Raw genomic sequence first — 24463 nt, 5'->3', positions numbered from 1 at the left:
AAATGAAGAACAAAGTTGAAGGACTTTCACTGATGTAAAGATAGAAATATAGATCAATGGAACAGGAAAAAAAATGTCCATAAATGGATCCACAGACATATGGACAATTGATTTTTGAAAAATATTTGAAGGCAACTCAAAAGGTAAAGGATAAAACTTTCAACAAGTGGTGCTGGAACAACTAGATAGCCATAAGCCAAAAATCAACCTTGATTGTTACTTCACAACATATACAAAAATTATAGTAAAATTTATCATAACCTAAACATAAGAGCTAAAACTATCAAACTTCTAAAAGAAAACATAAAAGAAAATCTTTGAGACACTGGTTTAGGCAAAGATTTCCTACTTAAGACTCAACAAGCATAAATCACAAAAGCCAAAAAAAATCAATAATTTGAACTTCATCAAAATTTTTAAAACTCTTACTTTTTATATCATTTTTTTCTTCCAGTTTTATTGAGATGCAGTTGACATACACTGCTGTATAAGTTTAAGGTGAACAGCAGGATTTTACTTACACACATTATAAAATGATCACCACAATAAATTTAGTGAATGTCCATTTTCTCATATAGATACAAAATAAAAGGAAAAAAAAGTGAGAGTAGGATGGAGAGACGGGAGTTGGGAAGATGTTACCAGGCAGGCCCCCACAACTGTTGCAGGCCCCCACAACTGTTGCTGTAACCCCTGGAAAGAAGAAAACACAACAATATGAAGAGCTGCAAGCTCCAGCTCCACCACCACCACCAGTGGCTTCCTTCATCACAAATGAAGTAGACATGCGATATTACAATGATTTGCTGAATCTAATTCCAGAAGAATTCATTTCTGTGCCCTTGATACTGCATTGTATGCTGGAACAGGTTGTGGCAAATGAAGAAGACCTTGTCCCACTGAGTCTGGCGGAGCCCGCCTCCCAGAACAGATGGGCTGGACCACAGAATTGCAGCTCACGTCATGTCCATCCTGCCCTCTCTCTGTCTGACAGAGAGGGAGAAAAAGAATCTCCATGAAATATTCTTATCTGAAGAGGAAAACGAAAGCAAACCAGTGCCCAGAGGCCCTCTCCTACTGAACTATCACGATGCCCTCGCCCACAAGAAATATGTGCTAAAGGACCTAAAGAATTTTGACCTGGTTCAAATTAAGCAGAAGATGCAGTCTAAGTTGCCACTGTGGGAATTCCTTGAATTCCCTCTGCCCCCACCATGGAACAGCACGAAACGTCTAGCTACAATTCATGAGCTCATGCACTTTTGTACAAGTGAAGTTTTGAGCTGGAATGAAGTAGAACGAGCCTTCAAAGTGTTTACTTTTGAGAGCCTGAAACTCTCTGAGGTTGATGAAGAAGGGAAACTGAAGCATTCTAGAATGATGTATGGGACAGATTCTGAGATGTTCAACATACCATGGGACAACCCTGCCAGATTTGCTAAACAGATAAGGCAAAAGTACATCATGAAAATGAATACCCAAGAGACCAGACAGCAAACAGATAGTGGAATCAAAGACAGAATTTTATTTCTGGATCAGAATTGGTCAACATCTATGCAAGATGATGAGATCAACAAAGAACCTTCCAATCCTAGTCAGCCTGATACTAACAATATGAAGTATTCTGACCTGGATAATAGGAAATCCTTAGACTCTGATTTACAGAAAACCATCAGAGCAGAACAGCTTGAAGTCGTAGCTCCAACCTGAGCCTTTGAAGCAGACTGTGAACAATGAGATGAAAGATAAAGCAGTCACAAATGCTCATCCTCTTGAAAAGAAACCCAAGAAGATGACTGTGGAAGCAGAGTTACAGGACATAAAGAAAATGCAGCAACGTAATCTAATGGACTGGAGTTTTACTGAACATTTTAAGTCAGAAGTTCTGCTTCAGGTTCTTCAAGAAGCCAGTCAGCAATACAGGTGTATTGATTCTTATTACCACACACATATAGAGAATATGCTGAAAATTACAAAATGCTGATGAAAGAAATCAAGGACCTAAACAAATGACATACCGTGTTCATGAATTAGAAGATTCAGTATAGTATAGATGTCAGTTATACTCAAATTGACCTGTAGGTTTGATGCAATTCCTACTAAGATCCTAGCACATATTCCCATAGACTTAGACAAGATTATTCTAAAAATTATATGGAAAAGCACACGCCTAGAATTGCTAAAGCAATCTTGACAAAGAAGAATAAAGTGCAAGGAATCACTCTATTCAATATTAAGGTATACCATATAGCTACAATGATCAAGATAATGTGGTATTGGTGGAGAGGTAGCCATATAGATCAGTGGAGCACAACAGAGAGCCCAGAAATAGACCCATACAAATATTTTAAACTGATTTTTGACTAGTTTGTTTTCTGTATCTGAGAGTCTGCTTCTTTTTGGTTATACTCACTAGTTTGTTGTATTTTTTAGATTCCACATATAAGTGATAGGACAAGGTATTTGTCTTTCTCTGTCTGATTTATTTCACTTAGCATAATGCCCTCCAAGTCCATCCATGTTGCTGCAAATGGCAAAATTTCATTCTTTTTTATGACAGAGTAGTATTCCATTGCATATATAAACCACATCTTATTTATCCAATCATCAGTTGATGGACACTTAGGTTGCTTCCATACCTTGGCAATTGTAAATAATGCTGGTATGAATATTAGGGTGTGTGTATCTTTTCAAATTAGTGTTTCTGATTTACTTTGGATACATACCCAGGAGTGGAATTGCTGGATCAATTAATATATTCTCATGGGGTAAAAACTGGGGTAAGAAACTCACATTGCACACCAGACTGCAGCTTATCACCCTACAGAGTCATTCTCTGAAATACTTAAGGGCAAGAAACAAGTGAATAGAGATTTATTTCCAGACATATTTCTTAAAGGCACCAACCTAGTTATTCCTCCCACTCTTCACCTCCACATTCAGGGTCAACATGTTTGGTTAGGCAAGACTATTCCCTACACCAATGCACTCAGCCAAGAGGTGGGATGAAATCTAGACTACGCTCTATTCCTCAGGCTGTGTACCCAGGTGTTGCCTCTTCCTGTAGGAACTCCCTTTGTCTCATTTTCACACGGGTGTTGTTTGGGCTGGAGGAGATTGGGGTTGCCAAATAAAGTTAGTTCCACCACCCAGTGTCCCTTAAATTGACCAAGTCTTCTCTAGCGCTCCAAGTCAGCATCATGTCTTCACTTACCCAGACCACTGAGACAGCCTTCTATTTGCAATGCATACATACAAAATTATTTAGCACAACATACAAAATATTTTGCAAAGTGGTCTCATCTCCCTTTGCTGTCCAACATGCAGCCTACGACCTAGTCACACAGGGCTATTTAACCATAATGTGCTCTTCTGTGCTTCAAGAAAATGGGGCAGAGGAAGCCCAAGGGAGATCTGGAGAATCTGAGGTCAAAGGGACCTGTGACCCAGTTCCTAGACAAAACCAAGGGAAGAGGCTTCAAGATGCCAGCGTAAAAATGTATGTTTGTGTATCTAAGCAGATAGGGCAGTAGACAGCCCTACAGGAGCAGCAGAATGTCTGAGAAGGTAGCGGAAGTAGATGAGAAAGAGGCAGACTCGAAGAAACCTATGTATAGAAACAAGCAGATTTTTTTTTTTTTCCAGCAGTGACTTATGAGGGCCAATGTCCAAACAGCAGACAAACAAAACCATCTCAGCAGAAGACAGCAATGCAGAGCGCTAAATGCAGAGGTCTCACTGCAATTAAACCCTAGAGCTCAGACCCAACCAGGGCAAGGGGTGTAGGGGCACTAAAGTGACGAAGGTTAAGTTCTCATCACCAAATGAAATGGAGGTTTAATATAGATATTGATTATGTTATAGAAAAATAAAGTGGGAATTCTTGGACATCTGGGTTTGTGGGCTTAAGTGAAAATCATTACTACGTGATTCCTAGAACTTATTAATGTGCCTGTACATAGCAGGTCCTCAATGAATGTTATTGAAAGAGTGAATAAATCTCATAATAATTATGTTAAGCCACCTCCAAGTTCTGAAATCCTGTTGTGGTTCATTTTCTCCGAATCCTCCAGTTTCCCACAAGGTGGCGTCCATTATCTGGAGTTCTTTCTTTCCTGGTTGCTACGGGGGTCTTTCTCCCCAGTGACCCACGGTTTCTTGTTTGCAGTTGGCCAATGTCTTTTACTTCACTAGACTTGTACATTTTCTTTTTCTGCAAAGCTAGTGGGTTTTTTCCCTTTAATCTTTCCCAGGCTGCCTCTCTAACTGCTGAGGGGAAAGACTGAAGAATTTAGCTTCAGCTCGTTTAAATACCAGAGCAGATGCAGTAAACACGTCCATTTCACTTTCTTAAAAATGCTCTTTGTACATAGATTTTGCAGTATTTTTCTCCCTTCTGGATGTATTTATCAGGTTTGTCTCACTTTTAAGCTCTTCATCCCTATTTCTTCATCAGAAGTAATATTCTATTTTAACTTAATTTTTTTTAAGTTTTCTATTTAGAACTGTTTGAATTTTGGACAAGAACATAAGAAAACAGTTATGAGAAATTCCAAAGAAACTAGACAATCCTAATTAGAAAACAAGATTCTTGAAATGTAATTTAAAATTTTTGAACATTATATTTTTTACCCTCCGAAAAACAAAACTGAGAGAAAAATCTCAGTTACTTGAAGGGGAATAAATGAAGGACTAGAAAGATCAGTGAAAAATCTTGGAAAAAGTAGAGAGAAAAAAACAAAGCTTAATTATGTTGAATTCTTCTGGCCTGGACCCTGGTAGAACATACAGGTTATATCACTTAATTGTCAATGAGCTTTGTGGAATCTTGTAGTTTCTGAGGATTCTTGTCCTCATTCTAATCTACACACTCCTCTGAGGCATCATCCCAGGCAATTTTTGTCACCCACAGATTCCAATGCCTGAAGGCCGTTCCCTGCTGACTCGAGCCATCTCTCGATCCCAGAACTTACTCCCCAGAAACAGACAACCTAGTACATCTCCACCTGGATATCTCCCGTGGAACTGAAATTCAATAGGCTCAAAGCTTGACTCCACCACCATCGCCATCTGTAGTCCTGTCTGGGCAATGACATCACCATCCACGCAAGACAGAAACTTAGGAATTCCCCCCAAATCTTCCTTTTCCCCACCTCATATCTAGTCAATCAGCCAGTTGCGTCATTTGTATCTACCCTACATCTCTTCTTCGCATCCTTTCCACTCTGTTCCTAACATCTTTCTTTTGGTTTAATATTCATCAACTCTCACTAGGAGCAATGCTGCAAGCTCTTGAATTTCTCTGCCTCACCACCCTCCAACTGCTCATCCACTGTCCCCAGATTGGTCTTTCCAAAACATAAATGTGGTCATGCAGCTAACTCCTCTGCTTAAAACCCTGTTCTATCCCTAGAATAAAAGCCCAAAGCCCCGAGTCAGCCCTTGCTTCCTATAATATCATCTACCACTGCTCCTGACCTGAACCCTGCATTCCAGCCTTCAAAACAACTTACATGCACAAAGGGGCCCTACTCTTTCATGTCCTGTGCTTTTATTAATGCTCACGTTACATCCTTTCTCCGGAATGTCCTCTTTCCTTCTTCTCCCATATTTATTTAGAAAACTCCTGATCATTCTTCAACATCCCCTCAATTGATCATTTCTTCCTCTGTTCCGTCCTGGTATCTGGCATATAAATCTACTACAGTGCCATTATATTATAATGTCAATACTGTGAGTTCCCTGATAGGAGGGACTGCTCCTTATTTTTGTGTTGTCTAGTGACAAGCACTGTGCCTGGTCCTACTCAGAATATCTCAAACAATGAAAGAATGAGGAGGCAGGATATTAATGATCATTATTTACTGACTGCTTAATGAGACAAGCACTATGCTCAAACTTTATAAACATTATCTCATTTAATTCTACAGCCCAATGAGGTAAGTTCTATAATTATTCTATTTTGCTGATGATAAGTTTTAGGAAGTTAAAAAATATATGCAAAATCAATATATGCAAAGGAAGGGCTCAGATTCTTTGTTTTGTTTCCTGACCAGAGCTCAAACTCTTAACCTCAAATGTAGGCCTCTTCCCCAAGGACTGAACACAGGAAATACTATTCTGACTGTCAAAAAACTTTTTAAAGTCATGGATTATGCAAGCTAGTCACTTGAGAGTTTTATACTGATTCCAAGAAAAAAGTAAGAGTGACTCTCAAGCATGGTTTGTGAACACTTCATGAGGGAAGTCTTACTAATGCCCTTGGGCATTACCAGGAAGAAGGATGGTTTCTCTAAGAACAAGTAATCCCAAAGCAACTTCCTTCCCTTCTGGAAGACAGGATTACTTGACAGGAAAACCAGGGAACTAGAGTCGGTGTGGGGGGGGCGTATGACTCCCCAGCATCCTCCCCAGCCCTGCCCCACTGCATAGCAGTCATGCCGTCCTGGGTGTTGACCGAAGCTTCAGGGATAAGCACCATTAGGTCTAAACCAGTGTTTCTCTAAGCCCTGGTGTGTAGGACCACCATCTGCAGTGCTTGATAAAAATTAATTTCCCATTTCCATGCCTAGAGATTCTGAATCAGTAGGTTTGGTGCCAAGGAATCTGCCCCCAGCGGAATCTGATAGACCACAGCCACACTTCAGAAATGTGTGCGCAAACCAACCATGAGTGCCCATCCTTTTGCCAATGGGTTAAGACAATCAGAATCAGATTTTATCCTGGTAATGGTCACCGGTCTACGTGCAGGGGCTAGGGTAACCAGCTGTCCCTGCTAGCCTAGGATCTTCCTGGTTTTAGCACCAAAAGTCCCATATCCTGGGACTTTTTTTTATTCTATCCCTAGAATAAAAGCCCAAAGCCGCACTCCCAAGCACATCAGGATTGCTGGTCACTCTAAAGGTCATGTAGGAGGTTGTCCTAGTCAAACTGAAAGAACAGTCTTCTATTCACACTTTCTCCCCTTTCCACCCTCCCTCTGGACACAAACAAGGAAGCACACTCTCCCCACTGCTGTTGGCAGTCAGCGTATATCCACAAAGGAAACTGGCCTGAGGACAAGACATGGGAGAAGGTAAACTACAAACAGCAGAACAGAGTCTCAGCCCTGGTTGTGCTGTGCCTGGAGTCTTCCCTACCTCTGTGCACTAATAAATGTTCTTATTGTTTATTCCAGGCTGACTCAGAGTTTCACCCTTGCAGGCAAAAACATCCTAACCGATGCAGTTTGGCAAATTATGATGTTAGGAAGAAATATGACCAAGTCCCTTTCAGACAACATGAAGATGTGAACTAAAAAACAACACATAGGGTAAATCTGTCACTTTTGAATGTGCAAAAGGAATTCCTCTGGGTTCTGTCTTATTGAAAGTTATAGGGGAAATGTGTGAAAACCTGAATCAGTATGTAAAATATTCTCTGAAAGTTGATACCATGGCCTAAATCTAACAAGATTAAATTTAATAGCCATAATTGTAAAGCCCTACTTTTAGGCCCAAAACGGTAATTAATTTCACAAGTACAACATGGCAGAAACATGACTTAGGAGCAGCACGTGTGAAAGATTTAGGGATTTTGGTCGACTGTAAGCTCAATATAAGCCCAAGGTGTGATGTGTTTGCCAAAAATGCTAATTCGATTGTAGGCTGCCTTACTGGAAGTGTAACAAAGATTTCCCCCAGGCCACACCGGACTCAGTAACTTTTTATAGAACAGGGCTTTTCTGCTTCTCCAACCACCTGTGTTCTCCTGTTCGGCCCATGGGAATTCTAGATGCCCTCCCCCCACCAAGTCTTTCTGGGACGTTTTTAGAATCTTATCGTAAACTTGTCCCTCTACTTTCTTTTTGGACATTATTTCTTTTTGGACAGCCTGGATTAATCTGGCTGTCTGCTTTTTACATTCTCACGTTTAAGCTACTAAACGCTGAAGAGAATCAGATATATGACAGCACTACGAACTCTTCTCGGTATCCCCAGCCAGGCCCTCTGCACTGTTCAGCAATCTTTCATGAGCCCCAGACAGAGCTGTGTCCTATTCCCCATTAATTTTCCCTCCTCTCCTCAAGACCCACACCTCACCTCTCCCGGGGATGGCCTAGCCTCTCTCTTCATGAAAACGTAACCTGCATTAAGATAGCCCTTGCTTTCATCGGCTCCCTCAGGACTTCAGCCCCATGATTTCCTGGACAACCGCATGGAGTGTCCACCCCAAACTGAGAGATACAGAGACCTGTAGAGGCCAATAAGCATCTCAAACCGGCATCTTCTGAGCATCTCCACGTGTTCCACGAACCCCTTTTGTCCCAGGGCTTCTGTCATTGCAGGGCCAAGAACCAAAGTGCTGGCAGGGGTCCTCTAGGTGCCAAGTAAGGCTGTGTCCAACTAACACTGTCAGCTGGTGCCAGCTGGTGCCCCCATATCTCAAGAAAAAGAGGTCCTTCAGCTTGCTGCTAAAAATCAGAGGAGCTGGAAGTGAATGCCTTTTCTCTTTTCCCATTCTCACCTTCACTCTCCCCTCCCCCACACCCACCAGGGGCAAAAAAAACTTCTTCATCATTTCACCAAATAAAAAACTCTTCTGGAAACTGACTCATATAACTGACTGCTCCAGAGTCTGTTCCCGAATTTACTCATCGTTCCTAGGCGTGCCTCAGCCCAGCCATGAACACAATCCAGGCCCAAGATTAGTCTCCTGCCCTGGACAACTAGAGGCCAGTGAACAGGAAGTCAAGTTCCTGACTGCACCTTGGAGCCTCCCACCTCAGCAGATAGGGCTCTCCCTGGCTTCACCACTGCTCTGTGTGTGACACCTCTCACCTCTTCAGAGCTTGTTTCTCTCCAGAATCTTCATCTTCTCTCTCTGGACTTTTTCTTTTTTTGGATCTAGACATCCTCAAGTCTTTCCAACCCCTCCAGAAATAATAAAACAAGAAATTAAAAAAAAAAAATCTCTTGACTCAGTAGCACAAACTAATAAAAAGGGGTCCCAGAGTAGAATCTAATATGAATCCTCCTCCATAAATGAGCTCACATCTTTCTTTCTTCTTTGAGTATTGCTAGTGGGATTGACTAAGCAGGGACAGTCTTTCGATGGAGGGGGTGTTGGGGGAAGGACAGAGGGCTCGATGTGAGGAGTACAGTGAAGTGAACAGAGAGGCCCAGGGTATGTTTTCCTGCTTCTCCTCCTTCTTCAGTGCTGGAGTTGGGTTGCAGAAGAAGAGAACGTAAGCTCAGTCTCCGGAGCCTGAGTGCCCCCAGGCAGGTGGGCGCTGAGCGATCCCAGCTTGGCCAGCCCCTTCTGTGTGTTCCTGTGGTGGCTCAGCACTGACACATCTTTGTTCCCTTTAGTTCCTGCTCCTGGGCCTCCACAGAAGGCCACCCTCACCCCAGCAAGGACCCTGATTCACAGCCTCTCTGCCATCAGCTTAGTTTTTCCAGTGTCACTATGTAGTAGCCCCCATTAGCTTTCGCCCAACTTTCCAATGTCCCCCAACCCTTCTCTCCTCAACCAATTTTGTGTTCCACCGCCACCCCAATCTATGGAAACCTTTCTCACTGAGGTCCCTAATGACCACCTTGTTGCCTAATTCAGTTAATGTTGTCTGGGGCCTTTATTCTTGAATTCTCTACAATATTCAATGCTGGCTTTATTTATCTTTTCTTGAAACTTTTCTTGCTTGGCTCCCATGAAATCACTTGCTTTAGTCCCTCTTTCTACCTCCCAGGTCATTTAATCTCAGACTTTTGAGTTGTCATCTCTTATTTCCGTAAGTATTAGTGTTTCCAAAGACTGGTCTTTTCCCTGTATCCTACTCTCTTCCCCCTGATCCTTGAGTGATTGTACCCAAACCCATGGTCTCAACCACCACCTACAGACCACCAACTTCCAAAGCTACATCTTTTATCAATCTCTCATCTGAGTTACGAAGCCATTTCCCCCCTAAATATATGTTCGAGGCTTCAAATTGAACCCCAAATCATGCTCCCTCCACCCCAGCCCTAGGCCTTCTCCTCCTGTGATCTGAACCGGTGTTAATGATACTGTGTTCAAGACCTGGGTGCCTTCTGCAACTCCTCTGTTTCCGCCACTCACCCACATTTCTTCTGTGGGTTAAAACCTCATGTCTTCTCTAAAGGTTCGAGTTCCACTGACTGAGTTTAATGCCTTTATCACTGTCTAGATGATGGTGATATACTCCTAAAATGTCTCCTTACCTCTATCTAATGCCCTACCCTCTCCCCACTACCTGGCTATTCTCACTATTACCAGATAACATTTTTTCTAATGATATGGTCATCTCATTCTCTTGCTTCAAGTCCTTTAGTAGTGGCTTCTCACAGACTTCAAGACAAATGCCAAATCCTTTATCAGGAACTGTAAGGCTATTATCATCTGCTCTTGCTTCCCTTTCCAGCCTATTTATTTATCAGCACTCTCCAGCTCGGACCTCATGCTATAGCAAAAAGAAGCTACAGTTCTCAGTACCATGAGAATTATCTAGTACCATGAATGAATAAATAAGTCATTGAATTGGAGAAAAAGCCTTCTTCCTTGCCTTAAAAAGCATCAGCTTAACCCCAAACATCCTTGTTAATTGCATACCTGTATGTTTCTCCCAACACTAGATTGTGTGGTCACTAAAGGCAGTAGTGGGTTTTTTTTTTTTTTTCCATATTTCTCTCTCTCATGCATAGCCTGGCTTGTTGTACTGTTCAATAAATGGATGGAAGCAAAAACAAAAGAGAGAGAAAAAGGGAGAAAAATGAGAGAGAGAAATAGAAAAGGCGGAAGTGCAAGAGAAAGAAAGAAGGGAAAATGGAAGTGAAAAAGAGAAGAAAGAAAGGAAGGGAGGAAGGGGAAAAGGGAGGAAAGAAAGAAGGAAGGAAGGATGGGAAGGAAGGAAGGAAGGAAAGAAGGGAGGGAGGGAGGAAGGAAAGACAGGCTGTCCTTAAATAAGGGCACTATTTTACAATTGCTTTCAAATCATATTCTGGTCTTGGCCTGACTCTGTTTTACAAACACACAAAGCCCCTAAAGCTTACCATATAATTTTTTAAGTCACGCAACCTTATAAGAGAATTTCTGTTTGAGAGACAGAAAGAATACTTTGCCTTAAGCATCTAAGAATCTTTTTGGAAAGTAAGCATTTGCAGACATCAGGGGATTTTTTGAAGAAAAGGAATTGAGCAGCATCATTAGCTTTGTGTCTCATTAATATCTAAACCAGGTATATCTTTAGCAAACAGGAGAGAGAATATTAAATTTCCCCTGCCTTCTAATTGACTATTCTAAGTACCCTAGACTCCCAATCTAGGCAGAATGAGGAGCCTGGAGTAAAAACTCCTGCAAGATTAAATAAGGTTAGATTCCCTTCTTCCAGGTTCCTCATCTATAACTCACACCATGTAAGAGCCCTTTCCTTTTGTCTCAGGAGCTTCACCTTTCCTCCAGCTGATATGTGGGGCATAGGGCATCCTGGATAATGGGGAAGGGATTTGAGTGCCAAAGTGTCCAGAAAAATCCCCCATTGTTAAAAGGCTTGTCATTAGATGTCACCAGCTCATATAAAGATCAGAGGAACTTCCCAGGAGAAATTCCATGGACTACGGTGAAAATCCTTGGGATCGAGATAATGCGTTCTCTCTCCCAACAGCACTCATGTAATTTGGGAGCTCATAAGCTGATGTTGGGAGGAAAAATATTACATGTTTGACCTCTAAAGGCCTTGGCCAGAAATGTATACTTTCAAGAGGTTTGATTTGTTCATTGCTTATCTCTTGCTTATGAGGAAGAAATAGAGCTAAATGCTCACAATTGGCTCAGTGAACTACAATCAATGGGACGAAACATGGCTGCCAATGGCATGAAGTGAGTGACTCAAGTCAAGGAGGGGAATGGTTGGCAGGAGCCAGGGTGTCTTCACTGGGATGGAGAGGACTTTGGACTTGACTCTGTAGGCAGTGAGAAACTACTCATGGCCGAGATACTAAGCTCAAAAGTGAAAGAGATCTAATTTTAGGAAGGGGATTCTGGCAGCAAGTAGAAGAAAGAGAAGGAAGACCAGGAGATCAGTTAGGAGGTTTTGGCAATAATCCAAAGTAGGTATAATGGAGTCCAAATTTAAGAAGCAAAAATGAAGAGTGGTGGTGAAAAGCTGAATGAGAGAAAGGGGGAAATTAAGTAAGAGAAATAGTCATGGTAGTAGGAGACCTTTTCCCGTACTTCACCTGACTCCAACCAAGTTGTCTAATTTCATTAGCTGCTCCCCAACCTTACAAGCATGTAGAGGAGCACATCTTTTCTACTCTCTACAAATCTCTGCATTTAAAGCAGAACTTCTCACCAGCATTGCCCATTAGCAGCATCTTTCGAACCTTTTAACACTAATGATTCCTGGGCACTGTGCCACTATCTCTCCTTGTTGCCAGTTCGGTTGGGTACTTTTGGTCAGCAAAATCACTGCTTTAAAATGAAATCACATCAACAAATACGTGCTCCAGACATTAAAAAGATGAACACTCCTTAACTCTTCAGGAGCCTTGCCACACCATGCCTTTTTAAATTGTCCCAATACAAAAATAAGCAACATATTTGCCTGTTCAAATATGTGAAATGCAATTCCTGTTCTGTGGTTATTTATGGTGTTCTGTTGACTGCTTATGACACATTTTCTTTTGGATATAATTGAAATAAGAATCAGTGAAGAATAATGAAAAACAGAAACTTGCCAGATTACTAAAATGATTTCATATAAAATAACACACTTATTCAGTTACTCTCCCACCTGATGCCTGTCAGAATTACATCTGGTGAGTGTTAAACTCTGGGGCCTGTCTCTAGAGATTCTTATCCAAAAGGATTAGAGAAGGAGCCAGAAACTGAATTGTATTTAGCTTCCCCAGGTACTTCTGATGTGGGTGGCTCACAGGCCACGCTTTGGGAAACATGCACTCTCTGTCTTGTACTTGGTTCATAGTGTATCAGTAAAAGGTGTCCAACTTTTGCTTCATCTACAAAGACTTTTGACTCCTCCCTCACTGAATCCAGGTGTCATTAGTTTGGAAATCAGGCTCCTCAAAACCATAAAGAGACTGATGTCAGTGAGCACCATGGTGGCATGAAAAGCTCTTTTTATCCCTCTCCTCTTCAATCTACGACATGTGAAGGATCCAGAATCCAACAGAGATTCCTCTGCCCAGCCCACCAGGACACCAGAGAGGTCCACACATCCGTACACCTGAAGGTGGGTGGACTGAAATGCATGGACGAGGCAGACTGGGGAAGCAGTGCAGGCAGTGCCCAGAAGCCCAGCCTCCTGACTGCAGTGGCTGAGCTGCAGCTCTAGAGAACCCAGTAGCAGCAGAGGAAGAGGCACATGTTACTCCAGCCTCCTGCTACATCGGAACCTGTGAGCACAGTGAGCTGGGCAGTGCAAGCAGCAGGGCCCATGACCCTGGTTCCTCCAGCTGGGGTACCACTCTCAACTCCAGTCCCCCACCACCGCCACTGCTGGCAGCACCCACAAACCCAACAACCCCAGATGTGGTAGAGGTACTGGTGACCCTGACTCTTCCCCCACCCTTCCCCTCCCCTTGCCATGGCATCAATGCCCTCAATCTAGGTGACCCTGGGTGCAGTGGAAGCTCCCGCCATCCCAGTGTTCCCAGCTGCAAAGCCAGCAACAGTAGTGACACTAGCAGCTGCAAGGCACCAGTGACCCAGAGGTACAGGCAATGATAATGATGACACCAGTGACACCTCTGGCAGAGGCAGTGGAAGGTGGAAAGTGCCAGTTCTCTAATATAGCCAGAGGCAGTTCAGGTAAGAGAAATCAAAACTTTGTGCTATAATGCCACCTGCTGAAAATCAAAAGAAAGGTTTTAATTACCAACCAGTTGAGTTGTTAGAATCAAGATTTTAAAAGCTTTATCTAAATAAGAAAGGTGTTTGCTGTTTCAAATGTACCAATTGAGGAACAACTCATCAAGCACCATGAAAAACCATGGTAACATATTTATCACAAAAAGAAAATGACAATTCTCCAGAAATCAAACTTAAAGTCACAGAATACTGCAATCTGAATGAAAGAAAATTCAAAATAGCTGTCATAAAGAAACTCAGTGAGCTACAAGAAAACTAAGAAAGGCAATTCAGTGAGCTCAGAGTGCACAGAAGGAACACTTTACTGGAATGAACTCTTAAAAAAAAAATCTGAATTTCTGGAGCAGAAGAACCCAATAAATGAGTTGAAGAATGCATTAGAAAGCATTGGAGAGAGGACCTTCAAGATGGTGGAGGAGTAAGAAATGGAGATCACCTTCCTCCCCACAAATACATCAAAAATACATCTACATGTGGAACAGCTCCTACAAAACACCTACTGTATGCTGGCAGAAGATCTCAGATTTCCCAAAAGGCAAGAAACTCCCCAGGTACCGGTCTGTGTGGCTGACAGTGTCTTGGTGCTCTGGCCGGGTGTCAGGCCTGAGCCACTGAGGAGGGAGAGCCAAGTTCAGGACATTGGTCCACCAGAGACCTCCTGGCCCCTTGTAATATCAGTTGGCGAGAGCCCTACCAGCAATCTCCGTCTCAACGCTAAGACCCAGCTCCACTCAACATCCAGCAAGCTCCAGTGCTGGACACCCCATGCCAAACAACCAGCAAGACAGGAACACAACCCCACCCATTAGCAGAGAGGCTGCCTAAAAATCATAATAAGATCATAGACACCCCAAAACCCACCATCGGATGCGGTCCTGCCCACCAGTAAGACAAGATCCAGCCTGATCCATCAGAACACAGGCAAGGGAGGGTGGGAGGGGGAAGCAAGACAGAGGAAATATGGGGATATATGTATACATATAGCTGATTCACTTTGCTATAACACACCATTGTAAAGCAACTATACTTTAATAAAGATGTTAAAAAAAAAAAAAAAGAACAGAGGCAAGAGTCCCTTCCAGCAGGAAGCCTACACAAGCCACTGAACCAACCTTACCCAATGGGGGCAGACAGCAAAAACAACAGGAACTATGAACTTGCAGCCTCTGAAAAGGAGACCCCAAACACAAAAAGTTAAGCAAAATGAGAAGACAGAGAAATACACAGTAGATGAAGGAGCAAGGTAAAAATCCACCAGACCAAACAAATGAAGAGGAAATAGGCAGACTACCTGAAAAAGAATTCAGAGTAATGACAGTAAAGATGATCCAAAATCTTGGAAATAGAATGGAGACAATACAAGAAACATTTAACAAGGACCTAGAAGAACTAAAGAGCAAACAAACAATGATGAACAACACAATAAAGGAAATTAAAAATTCTCTACAAGGAATCAATAGCAGAATAGCTGAGGCAGAAGAACGGATAAGTGACCTGGAAGATAAAATAGTGGAAATTACTGCAGAGCAGAAAAAAGAAAAAAGAATGAAAAGAACTGAGGACAGTCTCAGAGACTTCTGGGACAACATTAAATGCACCAATATTTGAATTATAGGGATCCCAGAAAAAGAAGAGAAAAAGAAAGGGACTGAGAAAATATTCGAGGAAATTATAGTTGAAAATTTCCCTAATATGGGAAAGGAAATGGTCAATCAAGCCCAAGAAGCACATAATAGGAACATACATATTGATAATTACCTTAAATGTAAATGGATTAAATTGTCCAACCAAAAGACATAGACTAGCTGAATGGATACAAAAACAAGACCCATATACATGCTGTCTACAAGAGACCCACTTCAGACCTAGGGACATATACAGACTGAAAGTGAGGGGTGGAAACAGAGATTCCATGCATATGGAAACCAAAAGAAAGCTGGAGTAGCAATTCTCATATCACACAAAATAGACTTTAAAATAAAGACTATTACAAGAGACAAAGAAGGACACTACATAATGATCAAGGAATCAATCCAAGAAGATATAACAGTTGTAAATATTTATGCATGCAACATAGGAGCACCTCAAAACATAAGGCAAATGCTAACAGCCATTAAGGGGGAAATTGACAGTAACATAATAATAGTAGGGAGCTTTAACACCCCACTTTCACCAATGGACAGATCATCTAAAATGAAAATAAATAAGGAAACACAGCTTTAAATGACACATTAAACAAGATGGACTTAATTGACATTTATAGGACATTCCATCCAAACACAACAGAATACACTTTCTTCTCAAGTGCTCATGGAACATTCTTCAGGATAGATCATATCTTGGGTCACAAATCAAGCCTTGGTAAATTTAAGAAAATTGAAACCTTATCAAGTATCTTTTCTGACCATAATGTTATAAAACTAGATATCAATTACAGGGAAAAAATGTAAAAAATACAAACACATGAAGGCTAAACAATACACTACTAAATAACCAAGAGATCACTGAAGAAAACAAAGAGGAAATCAAAGAATACCTAGAAACAAATGACAATGAAAACACAATGAACCAAAAGCTATGGGATGCAGCAAAAGTAGTTCTAAGAGGGAAGATTATAGCAATACAACCCTCCCTCAAGAAACGAGAAACACCTCAAATAAACAACCTAATATTACATCTAAAGCACTTAGAGAAAGAAGAACAAAAAAAGCAAAGATCTATAAAACTGAAAGCTGGTTCTTTGAGAAGATAAACAAAATTGATGAACAATTATTCAGACTCATCAAGAAAAAAAGGGAAAAGACTCAAATCAATAGAATTAGAAATGAAAAGGGAGAAGTAACAACTGACACCGCAGAAATACAAAGCATCATAAAAGACTACTACAAGCAACTCTATGCCAATAAAATGGACAACCTGGAAGAAATGGACAAATTCTTAGAAAAGCACAACCTTCTGAGACTGAACCAGGAAGAAATAGAAAATATAACAGACCAATCACAAGCCCTGAAACTGAAACTGCGATTAAAAGTCTTCCAACAGACAAAAGCCCAGGACCAGATGGCTTCACAGGCAAATTCTATCAAACGTTTAGAGAAGAGCTAACACCTATCCTTCTCAAACTCTTCCAAAATATAGTAGAGGGAGGAACACTCCCAAACTCATTCTAAGAGGCCACCATCACCCTGATACCAAAACCAGACAAAGATGTCACAAAAGAAGAAAACTATGGGCCAATATCACTGATGAACATAGAAGCAAAAATCTTCAACAAAATACTAGCAAACAGAATCCAACAGCACATTAAAAGGATCATACACCATGATCAAGTGGGGTTTATTCCGGGAAAGCGAGGATTCTTCAATATCCTCAAATCAATCAATGTGATAACTCCATCTTAACAAACTGAAGAATGAAAACCATATGATCATCTCAACAGATGCAGAAAAAGCTTTCAACAAAATTCAACACTCATTTATGATAAAAACCCTGCAGAAAGTACACATAGTGGGAAATTACCTCAACATAATAAAGGCCGTATATGACAAACCCACAGCTAACATCGTTCTCAATGCTGAAAAACTGAAACTATTTCCACCAAGATCAGGCACAAGACAAGGTTGCCCACTCTCACTCCTATTACTGAACATAGTTTTGGAAGTTTTAGCCACAGAAATCAGAGAAGAAAAAGAAACAAAAGGAACCCAAATCGGAAAAGAAGAAGTAAAACTGTCACTGTTTGCAGATGACATGATACTATATATAGAGAACCCTAAAGATGCTACCAAAATACTACCAGAGCTAATCAATGAATTTGGTAAAGTAGCAGGATACAAAATTAATGCACAGAAATCTCTTGTATTCCTATACACTAATGATGAAGAATCTGAAAGAGAAATTAAGGAAACACTCCCATTTACCATGGCAACAAAAAGAATAAAATACCTAGGAGTAAACATACCTAAGGAGACAAAAGACCTGTATGCAGAAAACTATAAGACACTGATGAAAGAAATTAAAGATGATACAAATAGATGGAGAGATATACCATGGTCTTGGATTGGAAGAATCCACATTGTGAAAATGACTATACTGCCCAAAGCAATCTACAGATTCAGTGCAATCCCTATCAAACTACCAATGGAATTTTTCACAGAACCAGAACAAAAAATTGTACAATTTGTATGGAAACACAAAAGACCCTGAATAGCCAAAGTAATCTTGAGAAAGAAAAACAGAACTGGAGGAATCAGCCTCCCTGACTCCAGACTAAACTACAAGCTACAGTGATCAAGACAGTATGGTACTGGCACAAAAACAGAAATATAGATCAATGGAACAGGATAGAAAGTCCAGAGATAAACCCACACACATATGGTCACTTTATCTTTGATAAAGGAAGCAAGAATGTACAATGGAGAAAAGACAGCCTCTTCAATAAATGGTGCTGGGAAAACTGGACAGCTACATGTAAAAGAATGAAATTAGAACGCTTCCTAACACCATACAGAAAAATAAACTCAAAATGGACTCAAGACCTAAATGTGACGCCAGGCACTATAAAACTCTTAGAGGAAAACATAGGCAGAACACTCTATGACGTAAATCACAGCAAAATCCTTTTTGACCCACCTCCTAGAGAAAGGGAAATAAAAACAAAAATAAACAAATGGGACCTAATGAAACTAAAAAGATTTTGCACAGCAAAGGAAACCATAAACAAGACGAAAAGACAGCCCTCAGAATGGGAGAAAATATTTGCAAACGAAGCAACTGACAAAGGATTAATCTTCAAAATATACAAGGAACTCATGCAGCTCAATATCAAAAAAAGAACAACCCAATCCAAAAATGGGCAGAAGACCTAAATAGACATTTCTCCACAGTAGGTATACAGATTGCCGACAAATACATGAAAGGATGCTCAACATCACTAATCAGTAGAGAAATGCAAATCAAAACTACAATGAGGTATCACCTCACACCAGTCAGAATGGCCATCATCAAAAAATCTACAAACCATAAATGCTGGATAGGGTGTAGAGAAAAGGGAACCCTCTTGCACTGTTGGTGGGAATGTAAATTGATACAGCCACTATGGAGAACAGTATGGAGGTTCCTTAAAAAGTAAAAATAGAACTACCATATGATCCAGCAATCTCACCACTGGGCATATACCCTGAGAAAACCATACTTGAAAAAGAGTCATGTACCAAAATGTTCATTGCAGCTCTATTTACAATAGCCAGGACATGGAAACAACCTAAGTGTCCATCGACAGATGAATGGATAAAGAAGATGTGGCACATATATACAATGGAATATTACTCAACCATAAAAAGAAACAAAATTAAGTTATTTGTAGTGAGTTGGATGGACCTAGAGTCTTTCGTACAGAGTGAAGTAAGTCAGAAAGAGAAAAAGAAATACCACATGCTAACACATATATATGGAATGTAAAAAAAAAAAAGTTTTGAAGAACCTAGGGGCAGGACAGGAATAAAGATGCAGACATAGAGAATGGACTTGAGGACACGGGTAGCAGGAAGTATAAGCTGGGACGAAGTGAGAGAGTGGCATGGACATATATACACTACCAAATGTAAAATAAATAGCTTGTGGGAAGCAGCTGCATAGCACAGGGAAATCAGCTCGGTGCTTTGTGACCACCTAGAGGGGTGGGATAGGGAGGGTGGGAGAGAGGCTCCAGAGGGAGGGCATATGGGGATATATGTATACATATAGCTGATTCACTTTGTGATGCAGCAGAAACTAACACACCACTCTAAAGCAATTATACTCCAATAAAGATGTTAAAAAAACAAAAAAAAAGCATTGGAAATAGAGCAGACCATATGGAAGAGAATTAGTGAGCTCAAAGATAGAAATATAGAAATGATTCAGGTAAAAGGGGAGAGAGAACTATGATTTTTAAAAGTGAAGAAATTCTACAAGAACTATCCCACTCCATTACGAAAGGCAACAGAAGGATAATGGGAATCCCTGAAGGAGAAGAGAGGGATAAGGGAGAGAGTTTATTTAAAGAAATAACAGTTAAAAACTTCCCAAACCTCATGAATTAACTAGATTTACAAGTCCATGAAGCTAAGAGATCATCTAATTTTCTAAATGCAAAAAATAACCTTCTCCAAGACATATTATATTAAAGCTGTTAAAAGTTATTGATAAAGACTTTTCAGTTTGGGTGGGGGGAAGGCAGTAACCTACAAAGGAACCCTATTAGGCAATTAGCAGATTTCTCAGCAGAGACTCTACATGCCAGGAGAGAGTGGAATGACATATCCAAATATTGAAAGATGAAAACTATCAGACAAGAATACTCTCTCCAGCAGTTATCCTTCAGATATGAAGGAGAAATAAAGGCTTTCTCAGACAGACAAAGGCTGAATTCATCCCCACTAGACCTGTCTTATAAGAAATGTTGAAAAGAGATTTTCTATGGGAAATGAAAAGGTAAAAGTACACAAAACTATTAGTAAGTTGATAAATAGACAGAATCAGGAAACTGCAATTCTATATCAGAATAGATTGTTAAACACATAATTATAGCATAAAAGATAAAGGGAAAGAGGCAGTAGAAATTCTTTAATTTGGTAACAAATGCACAATATAAAAAGGGATAATCTGAGACAACAAAAACTTAAAGGGGAAAGAGTTAAAAGACAGAGCCCATTTGCCAAATGAAGATATGATACTATCTGCAGAAAAGGGACTATTTTATCTATGAGATATTTTATACAAACCTCATGGTAACCACAAAACATGAATTTAGAGCACAGACACAAAACATAAAAAGAGGAAACTGAAGGGGACGGGGGAAGATGGCGGAAGAGTAAGACGTGGAGATCGCCTTCCTCCTCACGGATACACCAGAAATACATCTACACGTGGAACAACTCCTACAGAACACCTACTGAAGGCTGGCAGAAGACCTCAGAGCCCCCAAAAGGCAAGAAACTCCCCACGTACCTGGGTAGGGCAAAAGAAAAAAGAAAAAACAGAGACAAAAGAATAAGGACGGCACCTGCACCAGTGGGAGGGAGCTGTGAAGGAGGAAAAGTTTCCACACACTAGGAAGCCCCTCCGCGGGCGGAGACTGCGGGAGGCGGAGGGGGGAGCGTCGGGACCGCGGAGTGGTGCACAGCGACGGGTGTGGAGGGCAAAGCGGGGAAATTCCTGCACAGACGATCGGTGCCGACCGGCACTCACCAACCCGAGATGCTTGTCTGCTCACCCGCCGGGGCGGGCGGGGCTGCGAGCTGAGGCTCGGGTTTCGGTTTTGGACGGAGCGCAGGGAGAGGACTGGGGTTGGTGGCTTGAGCATAGCCTGAAGGGGTTGGTGCGCCACGACTAGCCGGGAGGGAGTTCGGGGAAAAGCCTGCACCGGCCGAAGAGGCAAGAGACTTTTTCTTCCCTCTTTGTTTCCTGGTGCGCGAGGAGAGGGGTTTAAGAGCGCTGCTTAAAGGATCTCCAGAGACGGGCGTGAGCCGCGGCTAAAAGCGCGAACCCGAGACGGGCGCGAGCCGCGGCTGAGGGCGCGAGCCCCCGAGACGGGCGCGAGCCGCGGCGGGAAGCGCGAGCCCCAGAGACGGGCGCGAGCCGCGGCTGAAACCGCGGACCCCAGAGACGGGCGGGAGACGCTGGGGCTGCTGCTGCCGCCACCAGGGGGGCTGTGTGCGAGCACAGGTCACTCTCCGCGCCCCTCTTCCGCGGAGCCTGTGCAGGCCGCCACTGCCAGGTTCCCGGGATCCAGGGACAACTTCCCCGGGAGTACGCACGGCGGGTCTCAGGCTGGTGCAGCGTCACGCCGGCCTCTGCCGCAGCGTCACGCCGCCTCTGCCGCCGCAGGCCCGCCCCGCACGCAGTGCCCCTCCTTCCCCCATCCTCCAACCCCCGGCCTGAGTGAGCCGGAGGCCCCGAATCAGAGGCTCCTTTAACCCCGTCCTGTCTGAGCAAAAAACAGACGCCCTCCAGCGACCTGCGCGCAGGGGCAGGGCCGGGTACAAAGCTGAGCCCCTGTGAGCTGTGAGAGCAGGGAGGAGAGGGGGAGGTCTCTCCCGGCAGCCGCGGAGGCGGCGGATTGAAGCTCCACAATCAACTTGATGTGCCCTGCATTGTGGAATACCTGAATAGACAGGGAGTGATCCCAAATTGAAGAGGGGGAATTTAGGAGCGAGATCTGTGATTTTTTTCCCTTTTCCTCTTTTTGTGAATGTGTGCGTGTATGCTTCTGTGTGAGATCTTGTCTGTATACTCTTGCTTCCACCATTTGTCCTAGGGCTCTATCCGTCCATGTTTTTTTTTTTAAAAAAAAATTTTTTTTCTTAATAATTAATTTTAATTGTAATAACTTTATTGAACTTTACCTTCGTTCTTTCTTTCCTTCCCTCCTTTAGACAGCGAATCACCCCAGGTTGAGGGGGTGGTCTCTGGGAGCAGGATTTATGATTTTTCCCCCTTTGCCTCTCTTTGTGAACGTGTATGTGTATGCTTCTGTGTAAGATTTTCTCTGTATAGCTTTGCTTCCAACATTTGTCCTAGGGCTCTATCCGTCCATGTTTTTTTTTTAAAAAAAAAATTTTTTTTTCTTAATAATTAATTTTAATTGTAATAACTTTATTGTACTTTACCTTCGTTCTTTCTTTCTTTCTTTCCTTCCTTCCTTCCCTACTTTAGACAACGAATCACCCCAAATTGAGGAGGTGGTCTCTGGGAGCAGGATTTATGATTTTTCCCCCTTTGCCTCTCTTTGTGAACGTGTATGTGTATGCTTCTGTGTAAGATTTTCTCTGTATAGCTTTGCTTCCAACATTTGTCCTAGGGCTCTATCCATCCGTGGTTTTTTTAAAAAAAAAAAAATTTTTTTCTTAATAATTTTAATTGTAATAACTTTATTGTACTTTACCTTCGTTCTTTCTTTCTTTCTTTCCTTCCTTCCTTCCCTCCTTTAGACAGCGAATCACCCCAGGTTGAGGAGGTGGTCTCTGGGAGCAGGATTTATGATTTTTCCCCCTTTGCCTCTCATTGTGAACGTGTATGTGTATGCTTCTATGTAAGATTTTCTCTGTATAGCTTTGCTTCCAACATTTGTCCTAGGGCTCTATCCGTCCATGGTTTTTTAAAAAAAAAAAAATTTTTTTTTTTTTTATCTTAATAATTAATTTTAATTGTAATAACTTTATTGTACTTTACCTTCGTTCTTTCTTTCTTTCCTTCCTTCCTTCCCTCCTTTAGACAGCGAATCACCCCAGGTTGAGGAGGTGGTCTCTGGGAGCAGGATTTATGATTTTTCCCCCCTTGTCCTAGGGTTCTATCCGTTCTTTTTTTTTTTTTTTTCTTTCTAAATATTTTTTAGTACAATAACTATATTATACTTTATTTTATTTTTACTGTATCTTCTTTCTTTCTGTCTTTTTTCCTTCTTTCCCTCCTTCCTTCCTCCCTTCCTCCCTCCCTCCCTCCCTCCTTTCTTTCCTTCTTTGCTTCTTTCTTCCTTCCTTCCTTTCCTCCTTTCCTTCTTTCTTTCCTCATACTTCTACTAATTCTCTCTACATTTTCTCCTTCTTTCCCTCCTTCCTTCCTTCCTTCCCCCCTCCCTCCCTTTCTTTCCTTCTTTGCTTCTTTCTTCCTTCCTTCCTTTCCTCCTTTCCTTCTTTCTTTCCTCATACTTCTAATTCTCTCTACATTTTCTCCTTCTTTCCCTCCTTCCTTCCTTCCTTCCTCCCTCCCTCCCTCCCTCCTTTCTTTCCTTCTTTGCTTCTTTCTTCCTTCCTTCCTTTCCTCCTCTCCTTCTCTCTTTCCTCAAACTTCTACTAATTCTCTCTACATTTTCTCCTTCTTTCCCTCCTTCTTTCCTTCTTTCCTCCCTCCCTCCCTCCTTCCCTCCTTTCTTTCCTTCTTTGCTTCTTTCTTCCTTCCTTCCTTTCCTCCTTTCCCTCTTTCTTTCCTCATACTTCTACTAATTCTCTCTACATTTTCTCCTTCTTTCCCTCCTTCCTTCCTTCCTTCCTCCCTCCCTCCTTTCTTTCCTTCTTTGCTTCTTTCTTCCTTCCTTCCTTTCCTCCTTTCCTTCTTTCTTTCCTCATACTTCTAATAATTCTCTCTACTTTTCCTCCCTTTTATTCTGAGCCGTGTGGATGAAAGGCTCTTGGTGCTCCAGCCCAGGAGACAGGGCTCTGCCTCTGAGGTAGGAGAGCCAACTTCAGGACACCGGTCAACAAGAGACCTCCCAGCTCCACATAATATTAAACGGTGGAAATCTCCCAGAGACCTCCATCTTAACACCAGCACCCAGCTTCACTCAACGACCAGCAAGCCACAGTGCTGGACAACCTATGCCAAACAACTAGCAAAACAGGAACACAACCCCACCCATTAGCAGAGAGGCTGCCTAAAATCATAACAACGCCACAGACACCCCAAAACACACCACCAGACGTGAACCTGCCCACTAGAGAGACAAGATCCAGCCTCATCCAGCACAACACAGGCACTAGTCCCCTCCACCAGGAAGCCTACACAACCCACTGAAACAACCTTAGACACTGGAAACAGACAT

General features: G+C 42.0%; 1 pseudogene; it reads left to right on the top strand.

Annotated features, from left to right (window-relative positions):
* The first annotated feature begins 635 nt into the window (after positions 1-635).
* LOC116752606 lies at positions 636-1984 on the top strand (annotated as a pseudogene).
* Positions 1985-24463: the final 22479 nt, after the last annotated feature.

Source organism: Phocoena sinus, chromosome 4, assembly GCF_008692025.1.
Source record: "Phocoena sinus isolate mPhoSin1 chromosome 4, mPhoSin1.pri, whole genome shotgun sequence".
NCBI classification, from domain to species: Eukaryota; Metazoa; Chordata; class Mammalia; order Artiodactyla; family Phocoenidae; genus Phocoena; species Phocoena sinus.
Note: the sequence above shows the minus strand (reverse complement) of the source record. Positions and strands in the feature narration are given on the sequence as shown.